Consider the following 12307-nt stretch of genomic DNA (forward strand, 5'->3'; position numbering starts at 1 on the left):
ATCACACTGCCATTTCCCACAAGGTCTCCATTATTTAAGTCACTGATCTTAATCTTCCAGCAGCTGCAGTAGATGATTTCGTGGGCAGCAGGTCCCATTCTCAATACAACAGTAGCAAAATAGTCAATTCTTACAAGGTTGCTGGTCAGGGTTACTTTATAATATTTTCAATAGATTTGTGGTTCTAAGATTGTGGGGATTTTTTGTTTTGTTTTAAAAGATGGTTTCGCATGTATGGTTAAATCAATTATATGGCTTAGTAGAGGGAATAATCAAGATATGTCTACATTTTTTTTGAAAAAAATCTAATTTAAATTGCTGCAGACAAATTTATAATGCAACTTAATAACAATGCAGACCAGATATATACTGTCTGATCTGTTTCATCCTCCTGTACTGATTAGGCTGATTTTAATTTAATTTACGTTTTATATTGGTGTGGAATACTTGTTTTCCACATTATGTGACTTTACATAAACAGTGCAATAATTATAAATAATTGGCATAACAAATTAACTATAAACTTTCAGAAAAGGCCCCAGAGTGAATAAAGTTCAGGAAATTAAAACAGAAGCAAAAGGAATCATCAGTTATCCAAAGAGATAGCTGAAGCAACCAATGGAAGGTAGACAAGAATTGCAAATGGCTGGATAGAAATTTATTTCTTCTTTCTTTTAAAAATAATTTTTCAAATTGTTTTAAATTGATGCTTATAATTGGATTGCCTATTTCATTGTTTTTATGAACTTTTGTACTCTACTTTGTTTTAATTTTATTATGTTTTAACATATACTGAAAGCTGCCTCGGGAATCACATTGGGATAAAGGCAAAATACAAATTAAAATGGTAAAACCAATGAATAAATACAAAGTATCAGGAGCCTGAAGCTGACCATGGCAGCACATGAGTCTAAGTCAATGGTTCTCAACCTGTGGGTCTCCAGATGTTTTGGTCTTCATCTCCCAGAAATCCTAGCAGCTGGTAAACTAGCTGGAATTTTTAGTCCAAAATACCTGGGACCCACAGGTTGAGAACCACTGCTCTGAGCTATACTTCTCATGGGGGAAATATGATATATTGTATATGAACTGCATGGAAAGGATGAATGAATGAGAGTTAATAATTTGAAGACACCATTCAAAAATACTAAGGCCTGCAATGACTAACTACCTGCTTGCTGAATTGTTATTAATACTTGCTAATGAGATCTGAAATGGTTAACCTGCCTGCTGACTGTGATAAGAACTATAATAATAATAATAATAATAATAATAATAATAATAATAATAATAATAATAATAATAATAATAATTTTATTCTTGTATCCCGCCCCATCTCCCCGTAGGAACTCGGGGCGGCTCACATGGGGCCTTGCCCAACATCACAATATAAAAACAAATCAAAACACATAAATTTACAACAATAAATCAACAATATCAGTAAAACCATCATAAAAACAATATTGCAGGAAAAAGCGTTAAAAACAGATATAACTATGTCAATGATATGAGAAATGTTTAAATCAAGTTAAGGAAATGTTTACAACTGTTAAGAAGGAAGTCAACACAAGACTTATCTTTGCTATCACTAATCAAAAAAAATCAACATCTGTTTCAGGAAACTGAGATGGAGCCAGGATGGAAGACTTCTATCATTCATATACAACTTTGGGACAGCATCAACAAAGTATGGCTATATAAGTGATCTTATGAAAATCCAGAAATTGTGACAGACAGGCTCAGTGGAGATGGTGTATGGGAAAGTGGCAGATATGCAATGGAATGCAAAGTCTGGTCACTTTGGGCTCCTTTTCTCATGTAATGAGGAAAGAGTGCATTTTGGAGTTATGATATGTATTGCAGGGAGTCAGGTCTGCTGTATGGAAACAGGGGTCTTATCCTTGGCATCATTCTTAGGGAAAAGAAGCATTTTGAAGTTCTGGAAATATTGGTGCGTTGGCAGGCTACAGGGAAAACAGGGCCTGGCCTAAGCAGGTAATTCTCCAAGGAGGGAGAAAGGATATGGTAATATTTGGATGTATGCATGAAAATGAATGCATGAACATGTGTGTGAATGCTGAGTGAAAATGTCACCCCTTTGTCTGTTTGTTCGCCAATGTAACTGTAGATGGTTGTTTGTAATCCAATGTACATAGAATCTGTATCTCTGTATGTCCAATGTCATTCTTTGTTGTTCTGTAAAAGTTCCAATATACCCTCTCGCACTGAAATTGCAATAAAAAGAACCTATGCTTTAAAGTTTTTGAAAAATTATTCATAACACACTAAGCCAAAAAAATATTGAAAATACAGATGTGAAATGTTATGCATAATGTACAAAAAGGTGTGCCCAACCCATGCATACATATTCAATTGGCTAAAGCATGTTTGTGTGTATACTGGAATATTTGAAATCCAAGCATGTGCATGTTTGCAATATTTGCATTACTATTATTTATTATTTGCATAGATATTGCCTTTTTCCACATGGATTTGCCAGGAACTAATTCAGTTATTTCTTACATGTAAAATGTGCTCTTCCAATGAGCTATGGATCTATTATTATTATTATTATTATTATTATTATTATTATTATTATTATTATTATTATTGACACAACAACATAGTATGACACAGCAAACAAGATAGATATGTTGGATTTCACATCACAAAATCACAAGTTGAACACTTCCCAAGCGTTTAGGATTGTGTGATGTATTTTTGGATGATGCGCGCAGATCCCAGTAAGGTGGTCTTTTGCAGTTGACAGATCGTAATTTTGTCAATGTCTATTGTTTCCAAATGCTGGCTGAGATCTTTTGGCTCAGCACCCAGTGTGCCAACCACCACCAGGACCACCTGTACTGGTTTCTGCCAGAGTCTTTGCAGTTCGATCTTGAGGTCCTGATAGTGGCTGAGTTTTTCCTCTTGTTTTTCATCAATCCGACTGTCACCTGGGATGGCAACATCAATGATCCAACCCTTTTTCTTTTCCACAACTGTGATGTCTGGTGTGTTGTGTTTTAGAACTTTGTCAGTCTGGATTCGAAAGTCCCACAGTATCTTTGCGTGTTCATTTTCCATTACCTTTGCAGGTCCCACTAGTTCTTTACTGCTGGGAGGTGGTATTGAGGCATAAGTTCCAATGAATAATTTGGGCCACATACCCTGTTTCCCCTAAAATAAGACATCCTCAGAAAATAAGACCTAGTAGATGTTTTGCTGAATTGCTAAATATAAGGCCTCCCGTGAAAGTAAGACCTAGCAAAGTTTTTGTTTGGGAGCATGCCTGCCGAACAGAACACCAGAGCATGCAGGATCGGTAAATGTACATACCATAGATTGTTGTACATGGAAATTTTGGTAGTAACAAGAAATTCTTGATAGGAGTCACAGTTTGTCTAGTTATGCTGGTTTGTGATGACAACTACTGTACAGTATATAATAAATGTTCTTTTTTTTTTGTTCAACAATAAATGTGAATTCTTCTTAATGGGAGACATCCCCTGAAAATAAGACCTAGAGCATCTTTGGGAGCAAAAATTAATATAAGACACTGTCTTATTTTTGGGGGAACACGGTAGTTGTGCCTCTGTTTGTAGTCTGTCTGTGCAATTTTCTTACAGCAGCTGAGGATATGATCAATGGTTTCGTCTGTTTCCTTGCACAGTCTGCATTTTGGGTCATCACCTGATTTTTCGATCTTGGCCTTAATTGCATTTGTTCTGATGGCTTGCTCCTGGGCTGCAAGGATCAGACCTTCTGTCTCCTTCTTCAGGGTCCCATTCATGAGCCATAGCCAGGTCTTCTCCTTATCAGCTTTTCCTTCAATTTTGTCAAGGAACTTTCCATGCAATGTTTTTTTTTGTGCCAGCTGTCAGCTCTAGTTTGTAGTGCAGTTTTTTTGTACTGATTCCTTGTCTGTTATGCTTTGAGGAGTTTCTGATTCTTTACTTCAATCAAAGCAGGTTCTTCACTTTGCTTTACATATTCTACCAGGGCATGTTCTTCTTCTTTGAATGCTTATTTTACTTGTAAGAATCCTCTGCCACCAGATCTTCTAGGCAGATATAGCTGGTCAACATCACTGCGAGGGTGCAGTGAATGATGAATGGTCATGAGTTTTCTTGTTTTTCTGATGTTGACAAGTCCATAGCTTTCATTACCAACAAACAGTTCAGTTTTCCAGTGCTCCATCATGTTTTCAATAAAATGCCAACGTTTTTACAAATCCCAATGGCGTCCAGGCATTTGATGATCCGGCTGTGTGGGAGTAAGTCAAAGGCCTTTTTGTAGTCAATCCACGTCATGTGAAGATTAGCTTTTCGGCTTTTGCGGTTCTCCAGAATCATTTTGTCAATTAATAACTGGTCTTTTGTGTCCCTGATTTTCCGTTCCATTTTCTTCAAGATAGTCTTGAATTCTGTCAGCTATAATGCCAGTCAGTAGCTTAAACATAGTGGGCAGACATGTTATTGGCCTGTAGTTTCCTGGTGCTACTCCTTTTGCGGGATTCTTTTGTATCAGGTATGTTCTCCCAGTTGTTAGCTATTCACTGATACTTACTTTTTGCAGCATCTCATTTTTCTATGTAAACTAATCAGATATTTGAGCCAAAATCCATGAAGTTGATCACTACCAGGCGATGTCCAGTTCTTGACTTTTTGCACTCGTTTGCTGATCATTTCAGTTGTTATTTCCATCTGTTCCATTTTGTTCTGTGAGAATTTTCTTTCAAACTCCTTTATCTACCCAGCGTTTTTGTTGTAGTTCTTATTATTTTCCTAAAGTTCTTTCCAGAACTTCGTTGTTGCAGTTTTCTCTGGTTTTATGGTTACTGTGTCTGTTTTTTGGTTCAGACTCTGGTAGAACCATCTTTTGTCTGTGCTGGATGATTCTGGCTTCATATCTGTCAATTTTTCTGGCTGTTGCTGTAATTTGTTCTTTCACAATTTCCAAAGCATCTTCAATTTTTCTGGTGTTTAGCCAGTACTTCCTGATCAGGTATTGCTTGATTTTGTTATTCTTCAGTTTCATCTCTTTCATATTTTTCAGATGACTTGCGTCTGATCTAAGATTTTTGATTTTTGATTTTCAACTCTAGCCTGACCTTCCATTTTGGTTTTCCAGTTGATTTTCTTTGGGGCTGCCTTAATTGTAGGAGCCCAAGCTCTTCTGTACTATCACTGCTGTACTGTAGGCAAACTGGTTTGTTTGTTCAATTGATGTTATTTGGACAGTGGAGAGTACTGTATTCACATCTGTCATGAGAGGCGCCAGGTGCCTCTTGGGCACTGTTTTATTAATAATAATAATAATAATAATAATAATAATAATTTAATTCTTACCTTTCTCTCCTTGTGGTTCGAGGTGGGTTACAGAATAATTAAAACACAAACATTGCAAAAAATACTACAAATACACATATTAAACTTATTTCTATTAAATACATATTAAAATACACAAAAAAGAGATTAAACAAAGGACACAGGCATGAATGTATTTATTTAAAATTTATTTAAAATTCATACTTAAAACTCGCTGGGTAGTTCTTCCAGAACAGATAGGTCTTTAGATGGTTTTTAAATTGCAACAGCTGATATAGGTGTCAGTTCTTCCGGCTCTTCCAGGTCAGCTCTTCAGTCATTCCACAGTCTTGGGGAGGCCAATTAAAAGGTCCTCTGGAGGGTGGTCACCATTCTGGTTCTGGCTGGTTGGAGTAACTGCACTCCCCCAAGGGACCTAAGTTTTTAAGGCAGGTTGTACTTGAGAACCTGGACCCAAACAATGTAGGGCTTTAAAGGAAAAATCCAGTACCTTGTTCTTTGCCCAGAAACTAATTGGCGGCCAATTTAGGAAATGTCAGGACCCAGGCTACAGAGCACCAATAACCATGCGCAGAGGCCAGATTCTATCTAATATCTTTATTAAAGGAATATATAAAGTCAATAAAAACAGGTGAAGAATATAGTTCAGAAGCAGACCTTTCAGGGAAGGTCAAATATAGTCCAGGAAAATAATGTCCAATATGTGATATTAAAGTCCAAAGTTATAATCCAATAACCGAAACACACACTTTGCCAAGCAAAGTGTGGGGAAATGACAAGGTCCTTTAGTCCAATGGAGCTTGACAACAAGGCTGGAAACCAAACTAGATTCTTGGCAAACAAGACTTGATACGAGGCAACAAGAAGCAATGAGCAAGAACAGGGTCCGTGGCGAGGTCCGGGGTGCAAGGCAGGCTTGGAACTAGAACAAGGTCCGTGGCAAGGTCCTGGAGTAGCGTAGTCCACACACGATCTCATTCCTAAAGCTGACGAATTGACTCCGCAAGGATCTCCTTGCGGGTAAACACCTATATAGGATCTTGTTTTCCCGCCAAGGAACACTTTCCCTGGGGAACAAGAAGTGAAACCCATACTGTGTCCAGATGCATGACTCCTTAAGATTTCCCAAGGGAACCAGGCTTAATCAGCTAATTGTCTGGCAGCGATTCTGGCGCTTCGGCGCTTCGCCTCCCTAGCGCCTCTATCTCGATTATAATTATCCTTGCGAGAGAACGGGGGAGAATTCTGCTCAAGGCTTGTTTGGCTGACTTCTTGTGGGCAAACATCTTGCAGGTGCAGGGGCTCCGATTCTGGCTGAAACGGTGGGAAACCCAAGTTTTCCTCTTCGTCTGCCACAATAGTACTAGGAAGGGGACTACATGGCCCATGAGACATCACAGGAAAGGTGTAATACGCTCACCCCTAGATGTTCCTGTAACCAATCTGATTGCCGTATATTGAACCAACTGGAATTTCCAAACCTGGCATAAGAGTAGCCCAATGTAAAGTTCATTGCAGAAGGTTACCAGCATATGCACTACCATCTTTAGGTCTTCCAAATCTAGGAAGGGGGGCAGCTGGCATATTAGCTGAAGCTGGTAGTAAGCATTCCTGACTGTCACATCTACCTGGGCTGACATTTGGAGAGATGGATACAGGATCACTCCCAAGCTGCAAACACAGTCTTTCAGGGGGGATGTAACCACATTCAGAATTCGTTGACACAACTCCAACCCAGATTAGGACCCTTGACGGCAAGCATCTCTGTTTTGTTTGGATTGTTTCAATTGCTTTTCCTCATTCAGCCGATTAGCTCCTCCAAGGATTCATTCGGCGGAGACATGCTATCCTTAGTTGAAGCTGTTTTTGAAGACATGGAGAAATATATTTGGGTATCATCAGCATACTGATAACACCTGCCCCATGCCTACAGATTCTCTCTCCCGGATGATCTAGGAACTGTGAAAATCCTTCAAACCCCACTTACTCAGCAGCAACCACTGCGATCATTGAGAATCTGCTCCCCTTTGAATTGGGTAGCAGCTCGCTGATTTTCACATCTCAGCCTGTGACTGATTTCAGGTGTGAAGAGAAATTGTGAAAGAGGCCCTGCTTATGTCTGTGAAGTAGAACTCAATCAAGAGAAAGGATGGGAGATTCAATTGGCTGCTTTTCAGTTGATGGAGGGACACATCCCTGCTGCTCATAGCAGTGGCTGCCCAGTAATTTTCACATTTCTACCTGCCTTAGTAAATGTCACCTTTTTATTCACATAATGATTGAGTGGTACTAGTAAAGGTTCTTTTAGTGGGGTGTAATACTTATTGTATTTTAAATGATTTTATTCTATTTTAAGTTACTAGTGTTTTCATATTATAGCTTATTCATTGTTAACTTTTTTCAGTATCTTGTTTTAATCTTGTTGCAGGCCACCTTGACTCCCATGTGAAAAGAAAGATGAAAAAAATTAAGTAATTTAATTTAAATAATAATAATAATAATAATAATAATAATAATAATAATAATAATAATTCAAGAATGTTGTTGGATGTGACCTTATTGCTGTTCATTAAATTTCATTATTAACAATTATGAAGCATTTTGGGGAAATGCTGAATCTTCTCTCATTTAAAAGTTTCATACAGCGCACTAATCGGTAGATTAGTTTGCAATAAACTTGAAATCAAACTTAGAAAGTTTAATATAATATGTACCATCATTTTAAAATTTAAGGTACATAACCACCTTAGATTAAGATATCTTTTTAAAGTAACTGAAATTTAAAAAATCTAATTTACTAATGTGAAGTCAATTTATATAGTCTCATTTTGGTTTAGTAATATTTATGTGCATGAATTTGGGATATTCAGCTTCTTAATTTTGTATACTTTTCCTGTGCTCAGTGCCTTCTGCTATATTCTCATTGCTAGAGTACATCTTGCTCAGTTGATAGAAAGCATAGGGAAGCTGCTTAACTTAGGTGTCTTTCATTTGCCCTATTCCAGAATGTTATTCCACCTGGTAGTATTAGTTCTGCATGGATTGTTCTGAATGCACAAGGGGACCAATAAATCCATCAAAACACAATAAGGGAAGATGATGACATTGCAATTAAAGCTTTAATTTATATCCAAAAGGGTATTCTCAGGGAGATCTTTGTGCTAGAGTACAAGACTGCAACTCCTTTTTAATTCAATGAATATATAAAGATAACTACTTTTAACAGAAACTTTCCATGGATCCTGAGGTCTTCACTACAGCAAAAGCCACTTAAGTCAATGGAATATCCTCCTTGTCAGGTCTTGAACTTTCATCCACCTTCATTTCCACTTTACATAATTTGATCTTGATTTACTAATTCAATATCATGGTGTTTATCCATCCAACTGTATATTCCTGCTGCTGCATATTCTCATTCTCATTTTTGTATATCCGTATCCAATTATTACAGGCAAATCAATCTTTCAAAGGAAACTATAAGCCTGAAAGACAGCTGTAGAAGCAATTAGCTTTCCACCCCATTTGCTCACCTCCAGTGAGAGAGACCAAGGAAAAAATAATTCCTGCCAGGACTATTTTTGGGAGTGGGACTAACTCAGCCACATGGTCACTTGAGATCCAATTCTGACCAATCCCCCATCTAATAACAGTGTACTTATTGGGTCGCCTCTGGGGCTGGGTAGGAATTTTTCCCTCCTATGTTCTAGAGGGGTTTTTCACCTGCCCTACACTGTTTATTTATGAGCTAATTGGTATTTGTGGGTCTTAAATAGGCTATCATGCGAGAAACAGGGATGACATCACATCTCAGTGTACACCTAAGGAATTCCATTGTGGTGTAGGCCTCTGAGCCATAGCCAGATAGGGGTGTTAAAAGTTCACCGCCCCCCCCCCCCACTGCCCGAGATGTGTCAGGTTAAAAAAAAACTGGTTTACTCATAAATTGGTTAACCAGTTAAAATTCATGAATAAACCAGGTTTGGGGGAGTTGAATCCTTTTGGGGAATTTGAACTCTTAACACACACACACACCCTGCCCGCTATGGCCCTGGTAAGCCAGGAACGGAAACCCTCACCCGTGGTTTAAACAGCCAAGGTGAGAGTGAATGGAAATGGTCTTGGAGCGGGGAGAGTTCTGGTCTTAATAAATCCTCTGCACATGTGACAGAATTTTCCATGCCATTAATAAATCCTCTGCACTTGGGACAGAATTCTCCATGCCTGGAATCAGTTTTATTACATTTGGACTCATGTGTCTCACCCATGTTAGCTGAGGAGTAGGTCTTGGATGGCCACTGCATCAGCTTATTCTACACCAAGTTCGTACCCTCTAAAATTGATTTGTAGGTCACTCTTCTTCTTCATTTACACAATCGTTTCTGACTCTTTGTGACCTCATGGACCAGTCCACGCCAGAGCTCCCTGTCGGCCGTTGCCGCCCCTAGTTCCTTCAAGTTCATGCCAGTTACTTCAGAGATACCGTCCATTCATCTTGCCCTTGGTTGGCCTCTCTTCCTTTTTCTTTCCATTTTCCCCAGCATCATGATCTTTTCCAAGCTTTCCTGTCTTCTCATGATGTGGCCAAAATACTTCAACTTTGCCTCTAGTATCCTTCCCTCCAGTGAGCAGTTGGGCATTATTTCCTGGAGGAGGGACTGGTTGGATCTTCTTGCGGTCCAAGGCACTCTCAGGATTTTCCTCCAGCACCAAAGTTTGAAGGCATCTATCTTCCTTTGCTCAGCCTTCCTTATGGTCCAGCTCTCACATCCATAGGTTACTATGGGGATACCATTGCTTTCACTATGCTGACCTTCGTTGCCAGTGTGATGTCTCTGCTTTTCACTATTTTATCGAGGTTGGCCATTGCTTTCCTCCCAAGAAGTAAATGTCTTCTGATTTCCTGGCTACAGTCTGCATCTGCAGTGATCTTTGTGCCTAGAAATATAGTCTGCCACAGCCTCCACATTTTTTCCTTCTATTTTCCAGTTATCAATAGGTGTGGTTGCCATGATCTTGATTTTCTTGATTTTTAACTGCAGCCTGGCTTTTGCACTTTCTTCTTTCACCTTGGTGATAAGGCTCCTCACCTCCTCCTCACTTTCAGCCATCAGAGTGGTATCATCTGCATACCAAAGGTTGTTAATGTTTCTTCCAGCAATTTTAACTCCAGCCTTGGATTCGTCAAGCCCTGCACATCGCAAGATGTGTTCGGTGCACAAGTTGAATAGGTAGGGTGAAAGTATACAGCCCTGCTGCACTCCTTTCCCAATCTTGAACCAGTCTGTTGTTTTGTGGTCTGTTCTTACTGTGGCTACTTGATCTTTATACAGATTTCTCAGGAGACAGACAAGGTGACTTGGTATCCCCATACCACCAAGAACATGCCATAGTTTATTATGGTCCACACAGTCAAAGGCTTTAGAGTAGTCAATAAAGCAGAAATAGATGTTTTTCTGAAACTCCCTGGATTCCTCCATTATCCAGTGGATATTGGCAATTTGGTCTCTTGTTCCTCTGCCTTTTCTAAAACCAGCTTGGACATCTGGCAACTCTCGCTCCATGTACTGCTGGAGTCTTCCTTGCAGGATCGTGAGCATTACCTTACTGGCATGGGAGATAAGTGCCACTGTATGGAAGTTTGAGCATTCTTTAGCGTTTCCCTTTTTTGGTATGGGGATATAAAGTGCTGTAAAATAAATAAATAATAAATAAACAAATTGATTTTTTTCCCCCAATCTGATGGCCATTCTTGAGTTTTCCATATTTGCTGTCATATGGCATGCATCACCTTGACAGCATCATCTTTCAAGATTTTAAACAGCTAAACTCGGATCCCATCATCTCCTGCTGCCTTGTTATTAGCAATGCTTCTTAAGGCCCATTCTACCTCGCTCCTCAGGATGTCTGGTTCTAGTTCACTCACCACACTGTCAAAGCTATCCTCTATATTATTATCTTTCCTATACAGATCTTCTGTATATTCTCGCCACTTTTTCTTGATCTCTTCAGCTTCTTTTAGGTCCCTGCCATCTTTGTTTTTGATCGTGCCCATTTTTGCCTGAAATTTACCTACAATGTTTCTGATTTTCTGGAAGAGGTCTCTTGTCCTTCCTATTCTATTGTCTTCTTCCACTTTCATGCATTGCTTTTTTAAAAATAGTTCCTTGTCTCTCCTGGCTAACTTCTGGAATTGTGCATTTAATTGGGCATATCTCCCCCTATCACTGTTTCCTTTTGCCTTCCTTCTTTCTTGGGCTACTTCCAATGTCGCAGCAGACAACCCCTTGCCTTCCTGGTTTTCTTTTTCTTTGGGACATACTTTGTTGCCACCTCCTGAACAATGTTGTGAACTTCTGTCCATAGTTCTTCTGAGACTCTATTTATTAAATGTAGTCCCTGAAATCTATTCTTCACCTCCACTGCATATTCACTAGGAATATTTGTGAGATCATATCTAATTGGTCTGTGTATTTTCCCCATTCTCTTTAGTTTGATTCTAAATTGTGAAATATGAAGTTCGTGGTCTGAACTACAGTCAGCTCCAGGTATTATTTTCACCGACTGGATGGATGTCCGCCACCTTTGGCTGTAAAGGATGTGGTCAATCTGATTTCGGTGTTGTCCATCTGGTGAAGTCCATGTGTAAAGCCATCTTTTAGGTTGTTGGAAAAGGGTGTTTGTTATGCACAGTGAGTTTTCCTGGCAAAATTCTATCAGCCTACATCCTGCTTCATTTTGTTGTCCCAGACCATGCTTGCTTGTGATCCCGGTTGTCATTTGACTGCCCAACTTAGCATTCCAATATCCTGTAATGAAAATAATGTCTTTTTTAGGTGTATTATCCAGTAGGTGCTGCAGATCCTCATAGAACTGATCTAATTCTGCTTCTTCAGCAGCTGTGATTGGGGAGTATATTTGGATCACTGTGATGTTAAACGGCTTGCCTTGAATTGAGATCATTCTATCATTTTTGGGTTGTA

This window comes from Anolis carolinensis, chromosome 3 (assembly GCF_035594765.1).
Source record: "Anolis carolinensis isolate JA03-04 chromosome 3, rAnoCar3.1.pri, whole genome shotgun sequence".
Lineage (NCBI taxonomy): Eukaryota > Metazoa > Chordata > Lepidosauria > Squamata > Dactyloidae > Anolis > Anolis carolinensis.